Source organism: Rousettus aegyptiacus, unplaced genomic scaffold (assembly GCF_014176215.1).
Source record: "Rousettus aegyptiacus isolate mRouAeg1 unplaced genomic scaffold, mRouAeg1.p scaffold_m13_p_11, whole genome shotgun sequence".
Classification (NCBI taxonomy): Eukaryota; Metazoa; Chordata; class Mammalia; order Chiroptera; family Pteropodidae; genus Rousettus; species Rousettus aegyptiacus.
In genome coordinates, this window is record NW_023416286.1 from 31,249,326 (window position 1) to 31,276,335 (window position 27,010).

The following is a 27,010-nucleotide window of genomic DNA, read 5'->3' on the forward strand; positions in this document are numbered from 1 at the left end:
TTCAAGTCTTGTGTTCAACTCTCCAAGAATCCTATAGTTGTTTGGAGGGTTTAACATCTCTGAGAGGAGAGAAAAAAATGCTAAGTAGTCAAAATATTTTGATACTCTAGATACTCTAGGATGGCTTTGTGAGTAAGCAGGTGCTACAGTTGTTGTAGGTGATTATTACTCTCCTCCTAATATATCAGCACAGGCCTCATTTTACCCATGAAGTAACCAACAATGGACTCCCATTGAGGATCATGGGACAAGTTATTTTTTTTTATTCAATGGTTCACCCAAAATCAAATCACAAGGTGCAAGTTTACATTCTTTTCAAAGTCCTAAAATAGATGAATTCTTCAGAAATTATTTTGGAGATGTGATACACACAAATTAAATCATCCATCACGGGAATTTTGTGTCTGTTTTACCTTATTTTTTAATACTGAAAAATAATTTCTCCATTATATAGTCATTATATGTATGTGTGTATAGATGATAGATAGATAGATAGATAGATAGAGATATAGACATAGATATAGCTATAAATATGAAGTATATATATAATAGCATTTTGATCATACCAAATGAAAGACTTTTAATATATATGCATCATCAGCAAACTACAGAAATACTATCATTAGAATTGAAGAGGTGCCATAATATAAGGTATAATTTTTTCCCAAAATCTCAAGAGTGTCACTTTCAAAAGTGAAAAAAAATAAAGGGATCAAATATATTAATTAATATGTGGGGAGAACAAAGATAAAAGTTACAGGTTTTGAGAAAAGAACACCTAAAATTTCCATACTCTTGAATGGAGACTGTCAAGATTATTTTAATGATTCATAGATTGCTGAGTTATCTATCTAGGGAGCCGGAACACAAAAGAAGTTCAACTGTAATGCCGAAACATCCTGTGAAGACCTGAGTGCCAAAAAAAAAGAGAATCTACCTCTTTCTGTTACTCATCCTTATTGTCAAAAGACATCTTTCCAATTATCATGAGGAAGTGAAACAAAACTTAACATTAAGGATTTTCTCTTTTGGAAACGGTGAGAGTAGGGGAGGCTTGCCATGTTATATACTTTCTATGTCGCCATGATAAATATTGTGCTAACCGAAATAGTTTTTAACAGATATTTTAATGAGGAAAAATAGCATAAGGCTGATGGCAATAGATTCTCCGAAAATTAATATATCCCAAAGAAAGATGTTAAAAAGAATACTTAGACCCTTGCTGTATACATTTAATTTGACAACGTTTGTACAAAAACTACTTACACATTAGATGTAGACATTAGGCTCCAGGTTATACAAAAACAAAGAATGTATATTTTACTCTAGCAATTGCAGATGCAACAGGGTATTTACCAATGACTAGGCCTTCTAAAAGCATATACTAAATAAAATCGTGCATTAATAAATATGTGAACAATATTATAAAATTAAACCAATGATATAGTTTTACAGAGATATGATAATATTCATTTGCTTTACTGACCACATTCCAGGTACTATTCTGGCCACTGAATAAGCCAAAAGAATCCCTATGCACATGGATTTTACAATCTTAAAGATGACAATTATATCATGGGACCATCTTTCTGAAAGAATTAGATGCGATAGGGTAACATTTCTGGGCCCCTACTAGCTCATTTCTAAAGTCGAGAGTTTGAAATAATTATGAATATTTCTTCTAACTCTATGATTCCAAAACTACTGTAACTATGATTAAGTGTACCAGAGGGAATTAATGAAGACACTTTCTCTTCCTTCTCCTTAAGCTCCCAAGCTTACAAACTTAGAAAATGTCCCTTTAAATTTTACTGATAACAGCTATATTATTTTGACAAGAAACTGGAGCTGAACATACAGATTGTCTATGTAGTATTATTCTTAAGTGTAACCATAATTAAAGTACTTTTGATAAAGTTTATTAAAATAATCTTAAAGTACATAAATTTAATTGGAAGTTATATATACGTTTCTATTTCATTCATATAATCTAATTATATCAATGCTTAATTTTGCAATGTCCTATATCTCTTTTGTCTGATCTCTCTTAACTAAATTATAAAGTCTGTGAGTATGAAGTCTCTGTCTGATCTGACACCTTGCTTTTATGTTTAGAGTACATAACATAGTGCAAAGTACACAGTACATGTTTAAAAAATACTTGTTGTAGTGAATATAACCTTTATTGAATATCCTTATTTAAATTAACACTTATTGAAATGTATAATTTTTCTGGGTTATACATCTATGCTAACAAAGTAAATGAACAAAAGTTTTACCTTGATTAAAAAATTAACTGTTACATCTTTGTGACAGAATTACACGTAGGATTTATTTCCTTTTATTTATAATTTTTCTGAATTTTCCAAGGTATTTTCAATAGAAATCTATTACTTATATACTCAGAAAAAAATGTACACTATATGTCAAGGAATTCCTTCACAAAATTATGGAAATATATATAAATAAATGTCAAAATAACAACACTAAAAACAAGTACATATATAAATATGTGTAAAAATTTTTAGCAAGAGAGTATATGTCAAATATTTTAGTAAGCGAAGAGAACTATAAATATTATTTTCAAAAACTTCAAAAAGAAGTCAAATATTCCTATCATTTAAAAAATTTCTTAACCCATTAACTGAATAAAATTATGACAAATATGTACTGTCCAGGTGGTTCCAAATAATGGTTAATGAAATCAGTTTGAAAACGTTAAAAACTTTTTAGACCCAAAGGTAAAATAAATTACTTCAGTCACAGGAAGCATACAATATTATGTAGCTCAAAGAAACTTTTTGTTAACCTGTTCTCAGTCCCTTTCCAAAGTAAGACAATGTCTATTTTCATATTTAACACTAACTTTCTCAGTACGATTTACATTTAATTGTCAGAGTGATAGAAAAAAGTGTTTCACTGGCTTAAAAAAATTCGCTTTCAAAGTTATCATCAAATACTAATCAAGACAAATTCATCCTTATATCTCACTTTCTAAAACCAATTGTGTATACTGATAGTCTAAGAATGAGACTCCCCAAAGTCTCTGAATAAGACTATTCTACAGCTACTCAGAGACTCCCTGAGAGTCAGTGCCACCCTCACTCAGTGCCCTTATTCCCAGAAAGACAAAAGATGAGGATGCACACTCAGGAAGATTTTTAAGGGCCATGTGGCTACAGCTCCTGCGATCAAAGATAATTTCACTTCTTTCACACACTAAGCACCTCTGGTGTTGACCCACAGTGGAGGAAAGTGTAAGTCAGTGAAAAGTGGAATTCTGAAATAAAAATAGAAATTATCTATGGCTTTCTTGCAACTTTGTCCCACACAGTGAAACTTTTCAGAAGTTGAGATTTAGGATAAATACGACACTCCTTTTGATTTTTCTCAAAAACTTTCCTTCCTTTCTATTGTCCCTAAAAGAAAGCTCTTTCAGATGTAAATGTTTAAGTGTTTACATACCATAACATGCTTTTACCTGCTCAATCTAACTGGAAGTTGGATTAAAAAATAATTAATACCATGGTGTGCTTTACATGTTTGCCTTTCAATAAATATTTTTTGGATGACTAATCAATATCAAGAAAAAAAACGAGGTCTATTATTTGTTCTAAGTCTCCGCAAAATTCAAATGTACTGTATATTTAATGTATATTCTTAAAGCAGTCTTAGGTGCTATATGAGTATTAATCTTGGTTTACAATATGGAATATTTGACATAAAAGAATGACAGGTTGAAATGATGTGTATAAACAACTGAAGCTAAAAATAATAATGATTACATGTGACAAAATTCAATGAAAATAAACTTTTCGTAAATACTAAGAATATTGCCTTCATTTTTGCCATCTGGGTTTCATAAAGGATAAACTGCGAGAAATTACATTCTAAGATTTATGCATACAGTTCTCTACATATGGTAGCTTTTCTGAACCAGAACGTACCAGAGAATGAAAAGGTGTATTTTATGAGCCAGAACCCGACTCCATCCACTGCTGGTATATCGACTTCACTCCAGTTACTTGATAATACGAGGCCACCATGGTGCCAGTGGTCGTTTCATGCTCAGTGAGCCTCATGGGTCTGGGAGAACAGTCTATTTTTCCAAATGTCATCTTCCAAGTTACCACTTACATTCATAAACTGGTTATATAAATGATTAATCAGCTGGATTTTTTAATATTAAAAATTATGAGAAAAATGTACATAAAGGTGCTATCACTATTTATTGTAATTGTCTTAAATTTTAAGAAATGTAATGAAAGAGCAAATTTTTATGAACAACCAAACATGTTAGACACATTTGGTTTGCTAAGGATTAACCTTTGATTAAGGAAAATAAAATTATACTCATTTGAAATGCATCTTCCTCATCTTCTTGGCCAGTGGTACAGCATACAGATTTCAGGTTTCAGGACACAAAGACCTATTAATCATCACCATTTTGGAACAGAGTGGCTGGATAATATTAACATGTTAATTGAATTAAAAGAACTGTATAAAGCTATATTTTTAAATGCATCATAAACTGAGAATTGTCTAAAAGGAGATGCCATGTGAACTGAAGTTCTTCATTAACTTTGATCAATTATCCTTTTATTTAATGACTGTGACTTAAATGTTATCTCTAAATTTAATGATCTATATTAAATAAATTGAAATATTTCCTGTACTATTGTTTGATATAAATATAATTAAGAAAAAAATATTTTTGAGGGGTGATCTAATAAAAATCAAATAAAACAAAAAATATATTCTTGATTCTTTAAAAACATTATATAATATTCATTTCTACCAATAAATAGAAAATACATGGTGATTTGCTGTCAGACACGTTAAACAAAAGAAAGCAAAAAATACATATAAACATTTGAAACAAAGCATAAGAAAAATATCAGAAAAGAGGTGTTATTTATTAATATCTGATACATATGTGAAAAATTGTTTTATTCTCTTATGTAATAAGTATTAGTGACTAATCATGGCCTCATAATATTTCTAGTAGTTTTATGCTAAAATAGGGTACAAGGAAAAGTTGATTGTTAAAAGAACATCTAAGTCATAAGTAAAAAAGTAAAAATAAAAAGATAAGTGACACCAAACCAAGCAAGTTTAAATTCAATTGTTTTAATTTCATTTGATTTCATTGGATTAATTTTTCCTAGTCAGCATTTTTTCAACCAATAGTGACAAGTTAAAAAAATAATTCTGGGCAAAAGAGTTAATAATCACTGAATATAAAGAGAAGAGAATCAATTGATTTCACAATGTTTGTATTTGGAAATTATTGATTGTTTTAAAGTTTCAATTATAACAACGTTTTAGTTATACTGAATAATCAATTACTGTACAAGTAAAATTCAAAGTTTTTATCCCAATTTACTTATATGAAGTCCCTATTAACATGCTTATTAAAATAATTTATAAGGTGCCTGAAACATAAAAAGTAGTCATGAGGATATATGAAGTACAGCAGAGGGAATATAGTCAACAATATTATAATAACTATGTAAAGTGCCAGGTAGGTACTAGACTAATCAGGGATCATTTCATCAATTATAAAAAAGTCTAACCGCTATTCTGTATACCTGAAATTAATATATAATAATATTGAATGTCAACTGTAATTAAAAAATTAAATTAAGAAAATTGATTTTAGTTTAAAATTCCAAATATGAAAAAGAGAGAATATCAAGGACAAAGGAAATCTCTAAGAAGAATCTCCTTCCTCCTCCTCCTAATGGTCATTGGCTAATTGCTAATCGAGGCAATGTAATTCTCACAGCATTAATTGAGCTAGTTCTGACTTTCCTCAGCAATATAACCCTGGAACTAGCTTTATACAGCAATTATATTTTCATATGTAAAAAATATTAAGCCTAAAGATTCAGCCCACTGAATTACTTACCAAATAAAATTACAGACCGTCTAAGGATATATTTAAACAGCAAACATACCATTATAAACAAGTATAATTATACCAGCTAGCATCTCAAAAATGTGTTCAGATTATTAGTAAATAAGGACCACTAATATCATCTAATGAGTAATCAACAATTGTAAAAACAAAGTTCTACAACTGTTCTAACACAGACAAAGAATAGGACACAAAACAGTCCCAAACTTGGCTTCATCATGAGCAAAGGTATCACTATTGAATAAAATTATTATGAATTTCAGTTCACTTACCTGTAAAACAGAAATACTAATAGTTGTATTATGGTTGTAAGACTTACAGTAGATGATTCATTTAAAATATCTTTGAAAATAGTGAATTGCCAAATTTTATTATATGCGGTTAATAGTAATAATATAATTTATATTATAATTATAATAAATAATATAATTCTAGTATTCTAAAAACAGTACCCTAGCAAAATATTAATGGCCATTTTCATTAATAATTTTTTTATTCTGCAAATTTAGAAAAAAATAAATAATATTATTTGGAGCCTCAAGTCTTTTAAAATTCTCAAAGGACAAAAAGGCATAATTAATTTAATGATATGTAAATATTTCTAATTAAAAAGAAATGTTCAAAATTGTAGGATAATCATGAAGAGTTAAACTTGAAATGTAGGTGATTCTTCTAAAAAATAACTATCACAGATTGAATTCAAATTCTTTACCCAGAAATTAAATAGTTAAGGATATCTGTCTCATATGTCTTCTCCCCCTTTTTCTATTATTTCCCTACTGTGTCCCCTGACATATATTTAAAAGGTGAATAGCAAGAATCCATATAACATGATCTGGAGAAAGAGGCATCTATGGAAGACAGGCTGGCAATAGCGATCTCTTCAGGGATTTAAGAGAACCCTAAATGTAGATATCTACATCTATTGCTTAGCTAGAGCTATCCCGATTCATCATTTAATGTTTCCATTTTATCTTCTCAGGAAGAAGCTACCAAATAAGCATAAGAAAACAGTGGAGCAGATCCTGAGCATTATCTAAGTGACATCAAATTGGAACAACAAAAACCGGAAGGTCATTGGCTTACTTGGTGGTCCCATGTAGTGTCCTCCAGTGCAGTGTTCCTCAGTGCACAAGCTACTGATTCTAAAAATTCTTCATGGTGCGTGTAATGGCAGAATAACCCAAGCCCCTCCACCCTGCCCTCTGCCCAAAATGCCCTATTCCTTGGAACCTGTGAATATGTTACCTCATGTGGCCAAACAGACTTTGCAAATGCATTTATGTCAAGAACTTGATGTAGGAAAATAAACCTGGATTATCCAAGTGGGGAATTCTAATCACAGTGATTCTTAAAGTGAAAGATCTTTCCCAGTGAGCTATAAAGACAGAAGAATGAGCAGTGACATACATCACTGGCTTTGAAAATGAAGAAAGGGGTACTCAAGCCAAGGAATGTGGGTGTCTTCCAGAATATGGAAAAAGCAAGGAAAATTGATTCCACCCTTGAGTCTTTAGAAAGGAATGGCGCCCTGCCAAAACCGATTTTAGACAAGTGAGACCACCTTTGGTTTTTTATATAACTATAAGAGAACAAACTTGGGCTGTTTAAAACTATTAAATTTGCAGTACTTGTCACAGCAGCCATAGGAAACTGACATGGTGCAGGGCTCTTGTGATTAGTGATTGGCCTCCTAACTCCTTAACAGCTAATGTCAGAGGTGCTCCCTTATTACCGACAAGACTGAAAGGACCCTCCTACATTTCCAAATGTCTAGACTAGTGCAGTACCAGTCCCAGCTGGGAACCAACACATCAATGATCAGTTAACTGTAATACAAATGGGCGATAACATAATTAGATTTAATGTAGAAATTCAAATCTTTTGGTAAAACTTTAAAAACACCTTTGATGCATTTGTAGGCCTTATTTCCCACCATAAATAAAATTGCTGAGTTAAACCCATTTCACAGTATGTTGTTTACAGTGAAATCTGTGTGGTAAGCAATTTTATTTCTAGCTTTCTGGACAACACCAACTCATTTATCAGGCCAGCCATTAAAAAGCCATTGCTAGGAGGAAGTCCAAAGGAAGCCCAAAGGAAGGAGAAATATATTTCTGACTCTAAAGAAATATGAATACAGCATGATAACCTTGATCATTAGATAAATTTTGAAACAATGTTGATTCCATATAAGAAATAAATAAATAAAAGATTCATTTTAGTTCCCTAAGTAGTTAAGCAAGAAATGATATTTGCTGTTTTAAAATGCTGTAACTAGTATTTTAAAAAATTAAACTCTCTATAATATACATATATTTCAAATTTTAAAAGAACCCATGTTAATGTTATTTGTAATATTTTTCAAATTTAGGTAAGCTCTAATAAGCAACTCTCTGTTTCGAAATAACATAATGTTAACCACTCACAATACTGAACCAAGAATGATGAAGCGAAAATGTAAATTATTTTTTTCTTCTTAAAATATATGTCATATAAACAACTATGAATGTAATATTTTAAAACTTACTCATCATATTTTACTGAAGGTAAGTGCCACAGAAAGAAGTTAAACTATATATTTGGAGTTTTGTATTTTCAAAAATTTTTAAAGTCTTTTAATTGGAATAATAGTGTTCTTGCCACCATTGCCTAGTTTACTCATTTTAAGAATTCAGTATACCCTTAACTGAAAAGTAAAACTAACAGAGCTAAGCAGAAAAAAATTAAATGACGTTACATGCTTTGTTTCAAACCTGAATATAAACAAAATACTTTATGAAATAATCTACTCAATATTTATTATTTTAACAATAAATAATAAATTTATCATCTCACGAAAATATATGCGTTCTTCAATCTTCACAGGAATAGGCAATACCTTCTATTTTCTAAATAATTTATTCTCCATTAATCAGAAAGAAATAAAGATAACCTCATATCCACTCTGTACTAAAAATAAATAGTGCTTGATCTACACTTCAAAATAGTCTTAATCAGCTTCTAACAATAAATAACTCAGAAAAGAAACTCTGTAATTTTATTTATTGCAGTGCTTATTATGCAGTCAGATGGTTTTCATCACAACAGCCTCATATTTTTTCATCTTAACAGAAAAATATAAAATGTCCTTTGAAATCAAACAGACCTTCCAAAGACATAAGTCAGTCCATTGTGAAAATATTACAGCTTTGTCACTTTTGCCCAAGAGATTTCTGTCAGTTGCCAACTCGGTGTCACTATAGAATTACAGCTAGAGTGCACTATCAATGCCTGCTGTGTCCTGTGGGATGCAAAGCTTTACTGGTTGAACTTTGTGATTTAGTCCCAAAGGCAGAAGAACAAAGCTCTGAAAAGCAGGCAGGACACAGTCTTCTTCTAAAATTCTAAAGAGACAAGATAGAATCCATTTGCAATTGTTTGGTGTATTACAAATTAAACTGAATATTAAATAAATTTTTCTGGCCAATAATTAGTATTAGCTGACTCTTTGTGTTTGCTTCAACAAATTACATTTTTTTAGAATTTTTAAAAGTAACTACTCATTTATAATGTGCTCCTTTTTGCCTTATTAAGGAATTACCAGTATAACAATGATCCCTCTGTAAAGATGCAGGTAAAAGGAATAAAGCTTTTCTCTTCCTACTGTTAAAAGTATAGCCCCACAAAAGCATTTCTTAAGCTGTTTCAGTGATGTTTCAAATTTTATGATAAAATATTGAAGAAAAAATCAATAAAACTAATTTGTTTTAAATGTCTTCTATCATTTTACCATTATAGTTTCAAAGATAATAAATATCTTGGTTTAGAAATAGAGTTACTTGGTGAATCTAACGTGTTTATTTTCTTCCAAATGATAGATGATGATAGATTGATAGATAAATACATAGATGATAGATGGATAAATAAATAGATGATAGATAGACAGATAATAGACAGACACACTACTATTTCTAGGAAAACATTTTTTTCATGGATCATAACACTTTTATTTTCTTCTGGATGTAGTGGGATATTATATATCTTGAATCCCGAATGATCAGGATTTTTTTTTCTTTTGTATTATATTTTCCCCTAAACCTAGTTCACTTAGTAAAGTCTACCATACTACCACATTGACCTGTTACCTCCAAAGGCAGCACCTTACCATCAGTGGCTGTATATTATTTGTTAGGTTAAATGATATAGAATTGTTTTCTAATAGCTAGTTTAACAAATCCAAATAGACTAATCAGCATACAAACATTTCGTTTCTACTTAATTGAGATGCATCTTGATATTTCCCATTATTAAACTGTAAAACATATACTCGAATGATTTTTAAAATAAAATATTTAGAATGAACATAAAGCATTGAGAAACAAATTATATGATTATTTGAAAATATCAACAAATTAAGTTTAGGTATTCATAAGCCATTTGTCTTTTAATTTATAACAGACTGAACAGCTCTGTTCTATCTGAAATTATGTTGTGTATTATATTATTATATATAAGATATATAACTATATAATATATAATATAATAATATATGATAGGTATAAAAGCCACAACTTTAATACTATGTGAAGGAATGCAAGAATTAAAAAGACTAATATAGAAAATGCCACAAAAAATTGAACACTTTTTTTTGCTTATTTCATTCAAATACTCAGTAAAGTAAAAGGATAAAGGGATTTTATTGATTATTATCTTATTTTATATTTAACTGTAACTAGTCTCTATGAGGTTTTGGGACTCAGAAGTTAAAAGTGCCCTGAGGGATTGCAGTTCTGCCAATTTAGCAAAAATATATTTAGAGAGTTTAATAAGTCTTCAGAGGTGTGATAAGGTGCTACATTTTCAGAGAACATCTAGTTTTGCTAGAGCCTTTGAAATATCAGGAGGTAATCAATTTTCAGTCCTTTGAGAATTACACACTGCGTTGATTGAGATCTCGGAGGTTTGCATGAGTTGGTTTTCACTATCTGTAGATCTAGATAATGTATTGATTTGCAACTAACAAACATTTTGTCTGTGTGTGTGTGTGTGTGTGTGTGTGCGCGCGCGCGCGCGCGCACGCTACTTTACCACACTAACAGAACTGCTTGTTGTAGGAAAAGGTGATCTACATGGTATGATTTTGTGTAGTGGCTCAAAGCCCTCTCGGAACAAAATACATTTCCAAATGAGACAAAATTCCTACCATTGCAGAAACAGGTTGCTTGGGAGTGAACTTTGAATTGCACATATTTTAATGTAACCCGGTAGCACATTAGCAGATATCAAGATTAAAATATGAAATACAAGGTTAATAGCCTACATTGTACTCTCTAATCTAGTGGCCAATACCCAGATGCGGCTATCAAGCACTTGAAATGTAGCAAGTACTGAAAATGTAAAATATACATCACGTTTTGAAGACATAGTATTTAAAAGGTTTGTAAAATATCTCATTTATTAAATATTAAAATGGTAATATTTTTGATGCGTTTATTAAAGAAATTAATCTTTTAATTTTTTAATATGATTACTAGAAAATCTAAAATTACATATGCGGCTCACATTATATTTCTGCTGGAGACTATATGCATTTGAAATGTTGATAAGAGTTTAGAGACAAAAAGATATTGACAGGATATGCACTGTAGAATGCTATCAAAGAAACGATATAATTAGTCTTTGGTGTATGGTTATCCTATAGCCTTAAAGGTTTTTGCTTTGTTTTTTTGTTTGTGTTATTTTAATAATATACTAATTAAAACAATATGAGACACAGGAATATAGCACTAGTTCTCATCCTGGCTACCTGTCTGGGAAACTTTGGGAATATCTATGCCTGAGCCCTGCAACCAGAGACTCGGATTAAAATCATTTTGGCTGGGACACTTACGCTGTTTGAAATAAATCCCAAGTGATTCTAGTCCTGTAAAGCAATGATTATGAACCACACTATTCAGTAAAAATCAGAGGACTAATAAATCTATAGCCTAGAGATTCATGAAATAGTATGGAAAGTGGGCTTACAAAAAAAAAAAAAAAGTTTGAACCACAATTTTACCCAGGCTATAAGAACAAGAACAAAGTATTTGCTTCATCTCCTCAGCCAGTTCTGATTCTCTGGATGCTGTGTCGTTGAGAAGTATTCAGAAAGCACGTCAGACTTACAAGAAAATAGTTTTATGGTTGATTAGCAATGTCTTCCTTGGTATAATAGAGGAAGAAGTGGTGTTAACTGTTTCAAGAATTTTCCACTGAGGTCTACATATTCACTTATCTTATTTCTGACTATTTTTATCTTCATTAGTGCCAGATCTAAACTGAAAGTAATTTATAATTCATCCCCATCTCTGATACCACCACTGAGCCCTTTAAAAGCTCTTCCAGGATCTCTTTCTTATAATCTTCATAAGTGGCAACTTTTCATCTTTCCTGTCACTGTTGAATATCATCCCCTTAGCAAGTGCTTTTCTAATAAACTAATGAAAAATAGCCATCTAGCCACTTGATTACTTTGCCCTAATTTAAGACTCTGCCATGCCTGTGACTACGGATACCTTCCTTCTTTACTTAGTTGTACAGGTTTCCACAACCAGAGGTAACATTGATAAGAAAGGTAGGCTACATGCCTAAAAAAGTGCTGGCACAGGGGAAACACCGAAAAAACATTTACTGTGTCACAGAATTAAAGAACAAATGAATAATACTTTGTAGGTGATATTGACTTTTTAGATAAATGCTTTATTTAAAAGGACAACTTTAAAAAACGTTAAAGAATATAATTTGTGATTTATTTGAATTGTTCTAAAATTGAATTATACCTTCTGGTAAAGGAAAATCATTAGAAGGGCTTCCAATGTCAACTTCTACTTTATTGAGATCTTTATGTGAGTATATTTATAGGCAAACTATAATGATTTGAGGTACTTATTTTTATTTTGAGGATCACAGTCCTTCTAATTTTTTTTAATTTCTGTTTGACTTTGAGCTACTTCACTTATAATTAAAAACTTTATCGGTGAGTGAGCCAAAGTTGTAAAAAGATAAAATCCAAAGTTGTCATTTTTGTATCTTCGTAGAAATACAAATAAAATGCAGTCAGAGATAATAATGAAACTAGATAAAATCAGAAATTTTATACTACCTTAATCCTCATTACTACATTTACAGTAGTTATTTCCATTAAACTCCCAATTTTAAACCCTTTATTTTTTCTATATTCCTATAAGTCTTTTGAACGTAACACATTATAAGTCACAAACAAAATATTACTTTTTATAAGTAAAGAGTAAAATTTATTACACTATGACTTTGAGTTAAAACAGTCCATTTCCAAATGTTTTGTTTATCTTTATAAATATTATCTTGTTTGATTAATATGTATAAAAATCTCCATGTACAGAACTTTTATCTTAAAAATACAAAATAAATCATGCTAATAAAGATAGAGTTATAAATTATTCTTTTTAAGACTTTACTTTCCTCTATCTTCACTGGAACTACTACATTGAAAATGATAAATATTAGAAGATGTTGGTGAGAAGGGAATGGAAGACAACTGAATGATTTGGAAAATTTTTACAGTAGGACAGCATCTCAAGGAAAAAATTGCAATGACAAAATGCTTTTGAATGATAAGATGCACTTAGAAACTATAGGGAAAATGTAGTTTTCTGGGTGAATGTTAAATATGTTGCATATTTAAAAGTACATTTATAAATTTGTCGAGCAATATATGTGAACATTTCTTCAGGGGAGTGCTGCCATTTCAAAAGCTCTTTGGTTAAACTATGAACTTCTACATGGATTTTTTACATTGATATGAGCTTGCATATTTCATGGATTCAGTTTAATTTCATAATTGTATGCTTTAGTCATTTATTAACTCTTTAGCATATGCCAAAGTTCTTAAATAATACCTATTACATGGTCTTTCAGCTCCACTTAATGTTTCACTTCCCCAAAAGTTGTTTTAAAGTAATGAAACATTTATTATTGCTGATAAATAATCCTTACTAGAAATAAACCATAGTGGTACTCCCAGATCAATAATCCTTAGCAAACATAAACCATAGTAGGATTATCCTCTATAGTCGGCCTGAAATTAGGTGCAAAAGAAAAAAAGAGCAAGAAAGGGAGTAAAGAATCCAAAGAAATCTCCACCTAAAAGCAATAACTTAAAGACATAAGTACTAAAAAACACTGACATGTGCCACGATTTCCACTTACAGTACCCCTATAGACAATTAAAAACTAAACAGATATCCTCTAGTTATTGGAAGAGCTAGAGTCCTTCCCTCTAAACATTTAAGGGGCGAAACCGAATCAATACTGAGATACCAATCACATGTTTTATTTTTATTAGTAACATATTTTTTAAAAAAAAGATGTGTAAATTATCTGATCATACTCTTTATCTATTTAATTATAGGCTATTAATGATTGCTTATGAATATTTCAGGGATTTATGTAATAAAAGAAACTCTATTGCCGTATTTGCTATAAATATTTGTACTAGTCTATAATAAGCCTTACTTATTTTTTTCCTACAAATAAAATGTAAACAATACATTCGAAAAATAAAATAAAATAAAATGAAAAGGAGAATTGTGGAATTGAGATAACCTTGTAAAAAAAAAAATCAAAGAAATCCAATAACAGACATCAAGGTTTACATCAATCCTGATACTCTAAGTGAACTAATATTAGTTCTAAGGTCACTGGCCTTATCCACCTTGAGTCTGTCTATTTTTAAGTGAGTAATAAGCAGTGATTCATGGCCTGTTGGATTTCAACAAGAGAGAAGAAAAGTATCAAAGAGAATGTCCCACAATAAAGCACCTTAATGTGATCATTGAACTACTAGATAAGATAGATGAAGTGATTATTGACTATGGGAAGCTTTCAATTCGCTAGAAATACTTTGGATAAGAGGCCTCCAGAATTACAGGGAGAGGTCATGTTTTGATTCTTTAAATAATAGTGAGGAATAAAAAGGTACCGAGAGCATACAGAGAGAGAGCATAGTATGTATACAGCATAGCATACAGAGCATCAGTGAGCAAATAAAATTGTTCCATTTTTCCAAAAACAAATATGAAATGCTTTTTTAAAAAAATTAATTTAAAGTGAAAGAGGTTATATTATAAAAATATAAGTATATGTATATGTACATATACATACAGAGTTCTGTCAAATAGAATTATTAGGAAAAAATTTAAATTTTTATATAAACTACTATGATGCTATCAAAAATTGCAGGTTAATAAAGTTTCCTGAAAGAATGATGAAATGCATTCTCAATTAAATATATTATCAATGAAAAAGATCTATTTTTTCACACTATACAAGTTTTAAAGATGTTTTTCTAAATATTTAAAACTGTATTTGAGATTGTAACTACTGCAGTATTTCTATAAGACAATAAAACTGATAAGTTCAAGATTTCTTCTTCAGAGAAAAATCTAGCTTAAATAAAATTATGCTATAATTTTAAGAGTAGATAAAATTAGCAGACTCTGTTACATTTTCTTTGCTAAATGGCACTCAGACACTACTGAAAAGACTTTTCTCTGTAATAGGATTTACAATCTGACTCCTTTCCTCTCAGAGACCTCACTTACTGCCAAAGATTTTGGATTTTGGATATCCCTCCTCCCTGAATCTCCTCGGTGCCTCTGAGAATGGAAACCATAAATGGCACCTCTGACCTTCGGAGATTGAGAACCTCTGTTCTCATTTAGAAAAATAAGAAAGGCTGGACTAAACAATTTCTCAGTCCCTTCCAGTTCTGACATTTTACAAAGAGGGAGAGTCAAGAAAATTTGAATAATTACTTAGTCTTTTGATTCATCTCTTCCCAGTTGCAGGTATTACTTAAACCAATGTCCACTATCCACCATTTATCACCTTTCCAACCAGTCTCAGAGCCTGTTTGTTTCTTCAAGTTCATTAGCACTCTTTCTCCTAAGATGCACATATCATGGTATAGAAACAGCTTTCATTTCAGAATTAAACATCTTAGTTTAAATTATGTCCTGACTGCTGACTAACTATGGCCTCTTGATAACTTTACACTCTCATGTCTTTAATTTTGCCATCTAAAACAATGATAATGATGCAGGTTAAAGTAAAAAAGACAGTGTGATATAGTTAAAAGATGATACAATCTATACAAAGTCTCTGTGGTTGACCCACAGTAGGAATAAAAAATAAATATTTTTTAACCGAATGAGTACTGCCTTTGTAAAGATATTTTCTTCTACCTAGAGATAAAGCTTCAGAGTGAATCTCTTTCTAATGGTGAAATTTTAAATAATAAATGTTGACATGTGTGAAAGAATTTTTTCACAAGGTAAGTTTCTTTGAATCTTTCATATTCCTTACTTTTCCTGCTCATAAGAGTAAATGTGGTTGTCTCACATTCTGGCTTTATTAGAGCCCTGTCATCTGGAGTTCTCATGTTTAACAAATCTTCCCAGTAATTAGACATCTTCTTGGTAATATATACCTCTTGAAAAGCATAGTCAAAAAGGGAAAGTAAAATCAATTAAGAATGATGGCCATAATAGCAAAATAATATTTAATGAAAATGAGTTAGATTAATTAGCTGAGGCCACAATCAAGAGATATTACTTCCCCAAGACAGAGTTTTGAAGAGTATTGAAGAAAAAAAATATATACATATAGCTAATTGAAGGGAGGAAAGCCTTAAGGATATATATGTAACTCTAAAACTAGGTATCATGACTCAATTTCCTATGAACAATGGTATACCTTTCCCCACAATCACTCCAGATCAATAGTTTATAGTAAACATTCTCGGGGGAGGAGGGCATGGCAGGGGGAAGCTTTGCAATACAGTTTTGATATGTGTCTTCCTTTTAAAAGAAATACAATGAATGTGATCATGGCTTAAATGAAATGCAGGTTAAGTTGCTTCAAAACATATTCATGGTATTACGCTTGATGAACATTTTAAATGCAGGTCTATATAAGTTCTCCTGTAGGAAAGAAAGCATAGAATTTGAATCCTATACTAAATTCTCCCCAGCCATGAAGATTTTTATATCTATTATTAAATAAATTATATCTGCAAATAATTTTACATGTCACAGACTATAAAAGTGGCATTTTGTGTGTTAATATTGCCGTTGTTCCATTCCACATTTACAAATGACAACCACCTTTATTTGTATGCCATGTATTACAAAACAGACCATAACATCTCCAGGCAGTATATAGCAGGAACATTTTTTTTTCCCTTAAAATATGTAATTCCAATTTAATTTGAATGGAAAGAATACAGAACTGGCTCACTATCTAATATCTTCAGCACCTAAATGCTTATGACTGTGATTATACATTATGTAAAGCATTTAGCATTTGGAATATAAAAAATATATATTTTTGAGATTTTTCTAAATAGTATTTCTCCAAATCTGATACACAGACAACCTGCATCATAATCATGAAGGATGCTTATTTAAAAGCTGATATATCGCCCCCAATTAACTCCCCCTCCACATCAAAATCTCTGAGCATGGATCTCAGATGTCTGCATTTTAAACAAGCTGCTTAGGCAAATCTTATACACACTTGGTTGAAATAATCCATTAGGAAAAAAAAAAGACAACAGACATCATTATTCCAATGAATGGCAACCTCATGAACGCACACTAGGGAAACTTGTTTAAAACTTCTTACCATAGGACCAAGGTTCTTTGTAATACAGTCCGTTTTGTCCATAGCTTTCCCCAGCCCTCAATTCAACACTGATCAAAGATGTCAAACAATGCGTGCTCTGTACTTTCTCTGGCATGTGCTTGGATCACACTTGCCTGATTCCTTCACCAGCCTAAATCCTGATTAATCTAAAGCCCAGATGACACCCTCCACCACCTCCTTTCCTGGCAATGCCTAGACCTTGTCCCCACACTCACCACACAGTCGGGTAAAATGCTTATTCAGGTGACTTTTTTGTTGATATCTTTATTTAAATATAAATGATTTACCATAAAACTCACCCATTTAAAGCGACACACAATGAAAGTTCAGAAAATGTTCATCACCCAGAAAGGAGCACCATAAACATTTACAATCCCTCCACATTCTTCAACCCGGCTCCACCCCACCTTAGGCAAACACTAATCTGCTTTCTACAGTGCCAGTTCTGGACATTACATGTAAATGCCGGCTGCACCTGCTTCCAGCTTAGCACTACCAACTGCATTCTAACTATCTATTTAAACACCTTCCTTCTGACCAGACTTCCAGGATCTGAGTCTCCTGCATCTGGCACTGAGCGTGGCACATTAATAAATGTTGTATTAATTAATAAATATCCTTTTTTTTGCTTTTTGTCACAGGCAAAGAGGGGCAGAACTTAGATGTGCTGTCACTACTTAAATGGAAAAGACTGGACTGTAGCCAGACTGGGGTTTGGGAGTTAAGTTCAGACACAGTGGAAGAAGTGTGACGAAACCAAAAGGTCAGAATTAAATACCTTCCAAAGGGACACTGATCTATAAAATTAGGCTTGGATATAAGAACAGCTGTCCATGAGATTTCCTGGGATAGATAATGCTTGCTACTAGATCTTGGGGAGACTGCACAGTTTTTGTTATTGCTCGTAATTTACCTCCTTTTCAAGAGCCTCTCCCAGCTCCCCTGCACTTGGTTTCTTAGTCCAAAGTTCCAGTGCAAACAGGTTGTACAAACCCTCCCTCCTACTGGGCATCCTAAGTTTAAAAAATTCTTTCCTTTGGTCTTAATCAAAATTTCTATTGCCTGAGAGCTACTCACATCACAGTGATGTGATTCTGAGCACATTAATTGATTGACAGAATTGGTTAAATGATTAGGCAAGATAACATTCATTTAAAAAAATTACAATACATGCCCTTGAAGAATCTTCACAAAGAAGCATATAAAAATGATTAAATCACCCAAATGCCACAGAGGGTGGGATTTTCACTGTTAGCATTTTTCTGGATGTCCTTTAAGAAAGCTCCCTCTGAAGACATAACATATACACATATACGAAAAACATATGAACATAAATATTGTTTACAATTGCAATATGCTGTGCAGTTTTCCATTTCAGTACATAGAAATCTACGGCATCCATTGTCTGCAGAGCATTTCATTGTCATATGTTTCATATTCGTATACATAATCCTTTGCTCCTAGACATCTGGGTTATTTTCCTAAACAATGCAGAAAATAACATATGAATCCAGTAGATTTTATATATTTCCCTCTGCACAATTAGTAGATTATTTCAGTGAAATACATTTTACAAAGAAAATTTCTATAGTAAAGTGTATTCATTTTTTTGATCAGTATTACAAAAGTGTCCTGCAGAAAGACTACATACCTTATACTCTGATCAAGAGTGTATATATGCCTATTTCTCTACACCCTGGCCAAAACAGCATTTTTATCATATTTTAGTATTTAACAATAGACAAGAAGCAAAGCATGGTCTTTTGACACTGCTGTGTCAAACTGTAAAATCAGTGATTTATAAATCTTTATTACAAGTGATAACTACAAAAAAAGCCTCTGCTGCTTTCATCATCCTTCACCCTCTTTCCATCTCCAACCTGTATCCTTCCCCAAATCCATTCCTCATCTTTGTTCCTAACTGTGGAAAACACACATTCCCTAATAATTGGAAGTACAGAGATTGCAGTGCTCTATTTTTCAAAGGCACATCAAAATAGAAATATAAGATGTATGTTTTATTTGCATTTCTTCAGTTACTAGTGAAGTTAAGTGTATTTTTATTGATCAATTTTATGCATTTTCTGAAGTCCAAATCTATTTGCCTATAAAAATATTTACCTTGGGCTATTAAGACAATTTTTCCACTGATGTTAAATGTCTTTGTTATCACATATTAACATTTCATGTATGCATAGATATACTTGTCTGGGGCTCTATTCTTTCCATTATCATACTATTTTAAATTGTATAACTTTATAATGGATCTTAATCTCTATCAGGGCATAAAACCTCTTCCAATACTTCCTAATAGTCCTTTATTTGTTTTATACATATTTTTTAAAAGGTACTTTAAAATCACTTGACAATTTAAAAACACCCTAGTATGATATGGCTTGATTTTACATTTACTGCACTGGTTAATTTTTTTAGAGAATTCATATCTTTAATGTCCAAATGTTCTAGTAGTAGCAGTAGAGGCATGAGTAGACATAGTAGAAGAAATAGCAAAGGTAATTAAGTGTTTAGTATGTATACGATGATTTTCCTAAACACTTAACATCATACTATCTTTTATCCAACACCACAACTTTGCAATGGGATATTATCATAATGTCATTCTGTAGATGGGGAAATTAAAGCAAATAAATTTCAGTACTTATCAATAATAAAGCAACCAGTAAACACTGGAACCAGTATTCCACCTAAGCCTTTGGAAAACAAAGCCCTTACACTGACAACTCCACAATTTAAGTATGTCCCTCCATTGAAGTCTCATTGTTTTTCATAGCCTTACATTTTACTTCAACTGAATGCTGAATATTTCTAGTTGAATTTATAGCTACACATTTTGTTTAGCTGAAGTTTTTAATTCTCACATTTTCTTGGTACATTTTCAAAAATATTTTGGCATTACATATATCAACTTTCATTTTGCAAATGGCCAATTTATTGAAGATTCTTTTTTTTTAATTATATTTTATTTGCTTTAGGCTTTCAGTAATTATTATCACCTAAATAATAATAACATAGCTTCACTGTTTCCAATTTTTATATTTCTAGAGTCCATTTTCTGATTCTTTAGCCTAAAAATTATGTAATAGTATTATATAGTGATATATAACAGTAGTTTTATTAGAAACAGACATTTAAATTCACTTTTGCTTGTTTTTTAATGGTTATATGAGTTTTCCAATTTACTGGCATAGATCAGCCTGATTTATAAAAATTAGAAAAAGTTTCTCCGTTATCTATACTCTCCAGTAGTTAAAATAGCACAGGATACTTGACTACATAAAGAATTCAACAATAATTATACCAGCTGTAGTAGTTCTTTTAGAGGATGGCTCAATAGCAGTCTTCTTAGTGGTAAATTTATATTTTATACCATTTACTGAGACAATTCTTCTAATTCGTAGCCTCTAAGATATCAATTTGATGCAGGTTTCTCTTAATCATTCCTGATTTGATATGTTTTCATATATTCTCATATATTTTTGGTCAAGCAAATGTTTTGTATCACATTTATTGATATAAAAAGTTTCTGAAATTATTTTCAAATTTTTCTAAACTAATCCATTAATTTACCTTTTTAGATTATTAAATTATTTCTTATATTTTCATTTTTTATTTTCTCTAGATTTTTAATTGAATAATTCATTTACTTTTTCTTTAGTAATTAAGTATGTAAGATACCAAGTTCCTTTTAATTACAGTTTTGTCTTCTATACCCAAAGATTTTATATGTAGCATTCTTTTCCACAGTCTGCAATTACAGTTTTAGTTTCTTCTTTTTTGTTTAGTTGTTTCTAAACTTGCTACATTATTTTAAAACCAGAGAATGGTTTATTATTACTAATTTTTCATAATTTACACAGGACTTATTTGTTGGCATGTGTATGTGTACATGCATGTGAGTGGCTAAGTGTATGGTAATAGGATATATAGCTTATTTGACAATAAATTTTGTGTAGTATGAAATTTGTTATCTATCTATTGGGTAATCTTATTTATACCAGTAAACTCATTCTTTCTATAATTTAATTCTTGTGTATTAATCTTTCATAAACTAAATAAAGCATGCTAAATTCAACTGCTCTTTGTGTTTCACTTTTTTCTTGTGCATTTGGCAGTTGTATGCTACTTATTTTAATTCTATGTCATAAATTAAGTTATAATGGATGCAATTAGGGAAGTGGATATGTCTTTATGGTTTTAGTGGAGGATTTCAGAGCATAATCAAAAAGTTTTCTCCATCTCCAATTACTTTTCAAGTAAGGGATTACATAAAATTTTGTATTTTGCAGCTACATACAACCCAAGTCAATGGAAATAATTAAAATAAAATGATTAAAATTAGAAAAGAGAGCAACGAATATTTAAATCATAAGTCACATATTGGGAAGTACAAGATGTGTTCTGAATTAACACTCATGATTTACTATAATAATGTCCTTAAATTCTACATCATTGAGTAATAAACAAGTCAAAGTATATCAAATTAAGTCCTCATACTTTATTACTTAAACCATGAAAGGGGAAGTCTAAGCAATAATTTATGTTATATTTTCTCTTTTTATAGTGCTATGGTTTCAAAGGTCATAGGACTTTTCAATATTCATTGTTCTGCAAAGAAAAAAAGTTATTGTATTAATTAGAGGGTATTTAAAATTCACTAAGCTCAAAATATATGTACTAGTTTCTGGTCCCCTCAAATTTAAATAACTGCATTTATCTATCATCTATCTATCTATCTATCTATCTATCTATCTATCTATCTATCTATCTAACTATCTATCTATCTATCTATCTATCTATCTATTTATCATCTATTATCATCTATCATCTCTCTATAATGGGGAGCGAATGAGATTAGACAGAGAGATCGAGAGACCGAGAGAGAAAAGAAAGAGAATCTTTCTCAGACACCAGAAGTTGTGCCAGAGTTTCTGTCCTATGTGATAGTCTATAAGTAGTTATTTAAATTTAAATTAATTAAATTGAAATACATTCCCAGTGTTCATCTTGTGATTAATAGTTACTGTTTGGAACAGCACAGGTAGAGAACATTTCCATCATCACAGAAAGTTCTATAGGACAGCACTGGGGACAGATCTTTTTCTTCCCAAGAATAATGAAAAATAATTCTTATCATTTCTCTTTTCAGATACAACAGTTCAAGTTCAAAGTAAATAAATAGCACATCTAAGCTTAGAGCATTAATAACTGACAAACTTTACCTCAGTTCTATTTGATTGCTAAGCCTCTGATTTTTCTCTTTGCTATGTAGAATTGATTAAAGGAAAGAAATCTTTATCAGAAATGACTGAATGAAGCCCCTGTCTCAAGCATATGACAGATTCAAAAATCTCACCAAAAATGCCATTGGTAAAAATTATCCCAGGGATATTTATCCTTATCCTTGCTAGGTTGCATGTCTCATGCTAGAGTCTCTAAATTGTGTTCAGGTTTCATATTAGTGTGTATGATCCTGAATTAAATTAATCTTGAGTTTAGATTTTTACATTATCTCTTATCTCTGGTAAAGATTTCACAACCCTGTTAACTTTATGTTTTATCGCCTATGGAGACAATTTCTGCAGTGACCCAGTCTAAATGGCCTGTCTAAACTTAACCCTTTAAGTCCTACCAAGGTTGCCTCTTTTTGCTGTTATGGATTGAACAATGTCTCCGCCCCACCAAAGATATGCTCAATTCCTAACCCTCAGTACCTATTAGTGTGACCTTATTTAGAAAAAGAAAGCTTGTTTTGCAGATGCAGTTAAGAATCTCAAGATGAGATCATCTTATATTTAGGGTAAACACTAAATCCAATGACTGGTGTCCTAAAAAGTGTGAAGAGTGATATTTGACAGAGACAAAGGGGAAAACCCAGAGGAGAAGGCCATATGAAGGTGGAGGTAGAAAAGGGATTGTTTCATCTACATACCAAGAAACATCAAGGAAAGAGGCATAGAAGCCATTCCTTTTCAGAGCCTCCAGGAGTATTCAACACTGCCAACAACCTAATTTCAGACATCTGGTCTCCAGAACTGTGACAAAATAAATTTCTGTTCTTTTAATTAACCAGTTTGTGACAATTTGTTAAGGCAGCCCTAGGAAACTAATAAAGCCACCATCCCTTTCAGTAATTCTTTTCAGTGCTTTGATCTCTTTCTAAGCAGTTACTGTTCCTTCCACATCTACCAAAGAGGTGATCAAAATTTCTTACAATTGACTTCCCAATCAACTATAGCAAGGAAACAAAATCTGGGTGAATACCTGAAGGAAAATGTTAAAATACATGAATGTTAGGTTATGGGAACAAGACTTTGCTTAAAATTTGGTTGACTCACTGGATCTAGAGCAAACTGCTTCCTGTATTAAAGTTTTGAATGGTCTGTGAGGCAATATAAGCCTAAGGAATCTTACTGACAAGATATTTAAAAGTATATTGTTGATCAAACAATGTTTTTATGGAAGTAAGAAAAAATCTATTTTTCTGAAAGTAAAAGAATTCATTTAATATGACGTACTTTTAATGATATGCAAATGAATTATGAGAAAAAAATATAAAAATTTACATTTTCCTATTGATAATCTTATATTTCTATAGCATCTGCAAAAACTTTTAATAGCCACTGCATTCTTTAAACCATATAGGAAGGCTCGTAAACTCAAACACTACCTTTTTAATTTGCCCCAAATCCCTAATTCGGTGAACTGTATTTGGTTTCCTCTGAAGATCTAGCGCTGAGAAGTATTTTTGAATTATTCTCAAGGTCATACTCACCTAGCTACTTATTAAAAATGATCATGTGGATGATTACCCTAAGGACAGAACGCTGGATGAGATGCCAGGAGGGAAGTGAAATCTCAAAAAAGGGGATTGAGCAGAGTGACCTCAACATTTAAGGGCTAGGATAAAGAGGGCGGGGTGATCAAAAGAATAGGAAGGCAGTGTATGACCTGTCTTCTGGCAGAAGAGAAGTTTTGGGTCAAGCCAAGGTTGGGCTTTAGCAACAATGGAGCTAACGTGTCAGAGACAAAACTTCTCCTTAGTAAAAGGTTTAAAGCTTTTTTAATAGGGAGAAGAACACATTGCCTGAAACTCACATACATTTGAAAATTAATAACTGTAATAGTACCATATGACTTTATTTTAGGGAGGCAAGGAGTAAAAATATAATTTTGAAGAACCAGTTTTCTTCAGCTTTTGCTGAGAAGGACATACACAAAGTATTTGAGGCTGTTTAGAGGAAAATGGTTAGAAACCAATCACGTATTGGCCATTTAGTTTACGAACTAACCTGTTATCATTTGCGCTTATTTATCTTTAAATGACGTGGTTCGTAAAAGGCAGTAAACACGAAGGGAAAAGTCCTTCTAATCACTTGAGCCTAACTGGAATTTATGCAATCCCACAGTCTCTAGGGTTCTCTAGTTTAGAAAAACCATGTATTAAGGTAAAGAAGAGAGAACAAAAATCGAAAAGAAAAAAAAAACTAGTTTTAACAACAAAAGGCGGCAGCACAACTGACCAAAAGCTCACAGTGAATGATATACATGCCTAGGATACCCCATAATTTCCAACACTCTCTTACCTGAGACTTCTATCATATGCTTTGGAAACCTGTCACTGCTTGCCGACTCTGTAAGAAAAGGCCAGACAATCGGTGTTATTATACCATGATGAATCGAAAATTTGTCTGCAGCTTAAGATTGGTTTCTAATTTTATATCTACATACATCGAAAGTATTTATATGACTAGTGTAAAGAATGTGCTTTTTAATGTGCCCTTTAATTGCAATTCATTGGAATATACTAGTTTTTCTTTCCTGTTAACCTATTTTACAAACAAGTAAAGTGACAGAATATATCCTGGAAGCTCTGCTATAAAGGATTAAACTCACGATGGCAGGGATCAACAAACTTTTAAATGAGTGGAGATTATGATTCCTGTTTGTTCCATGTGCTTGAAGTTAGGAGACTAAGGATTGTAACTAATAATAACTGTGTGATTGGTTTCTGTAAATGTCTATTATGTGCACTTGTATTCATTCCTAAACACACACACACACACACACACACACACACAACCTACCTTGGTTTAGAGGTCCAAATGGTAGACAAGAAGAACCTAAGGAACCCTTCCTGATATCTTCTACAATCATAAAAAAATATTCCCCACATATAGCCTTATATACATTTAGAAATTATATTGCTTAAATATTTCTATGTATCTTTTAAAGGTAAAAACCTCTGGAAAGATAGCATTTTTTTACAGATCCTGAGGAAAAGAGGCACAGAAAGAAGAAACAAATTATTTTTGAGAATATGGTCCTAGATGATCAGGTTCAGGTAAGGTGCCAAAGTAATTGGATTTAAAGCAACAAACTAGGGCAAATTTAATTTATAAGTTAGTTTAATAGATATGTAAAAGTATTTCTAAACTTTATTTAACCTAGAGAAATATCTAAACATAAACTTTTTTTTTCCTGGAAATTTAAACTGATTGAGAAAAAATATTTTAAAAATTAAATTAAAATAAATTTTAAAATTAATTTAAATATTTAAGTATCTTTAAACTTATTTACACAAATGAAAAGTGTATTTGACTATTGGCTTGTAATAGACAACTAGAATTTGTGTGAGTGTGTGTGAGAATAAACGTGTAAACACACACATGCGTATTATTTCCACAGCAGAAATATGATGAAATATCATAGGGAATTAATTGCAGATATATGCCCACTATCTAAGTGCCTATATTCCAAAATATTATGTGGTCAGCTATGAAACTATTTACCTGAGGAGATTAAAATAATGTTAAATTGAAGGCTAATTTGAGCTTCAGTCCAAATAATTGGCTCTATTATTAAATATTACTGAAATATAATGACAAAAAAATCCTTGCAACCTTGCGACTGGCATGAATTAATGCTGATAAATCATGAAAATATATAGACTTTTTATTACTACATATTATTCTTTTTTTCCAAAAACAGAAGTAGAGTTAGAATAACAAAATGTCAGTGTTGACAATGTTCTCTTAAGCATTGTTACAAACTCCTTGGTTTATAGCTGAGGAAATTGGACTAAGAGATATACATAACTCACCCAATATCACACAGATGTGACTGAAAAACAAATTGTAGATTCCAGGTGAATTTAGTGTTATGTGTATAAAAGAAAATATCTAAATTTTTTTCAAACAATGATTTACTTAAGAGTCCACTACAATAATACAGTGGTTCCAATTACTTAAGAGCATGTTTTTATGAAAGCTATTGCATTATATTAATTATTTTAAAAATCAAAAACATCCAGGCATACCCTCTCATGTAATAATTTTACTTTTGAGAATTTATGTTAAATAAATG

At 31.3% G+C, this 27,010-nt stretch overlaps 1 long non-coding RNA gene across 1 annotated transcript in view; it reads right to left on the reverse strand.

The window, feature by feature from the left end:
* The window catches only part of LOC107509434, a 687,588-nt gene that overhangs the window by 651,546 nt on the left and 9,032 nt on the right, over positions 1–27,010 (reverse strand). The window contains exon 2 of the long non-coding RNA XR_001596541.2: positions 25,231–25,278. This is a non-coding gene — a long non-coding RNA (uncharacterized LOC107509434). The remainder of the gene's footprint in view (positions 1–25,230; positions 25,279–27,010) is intronic.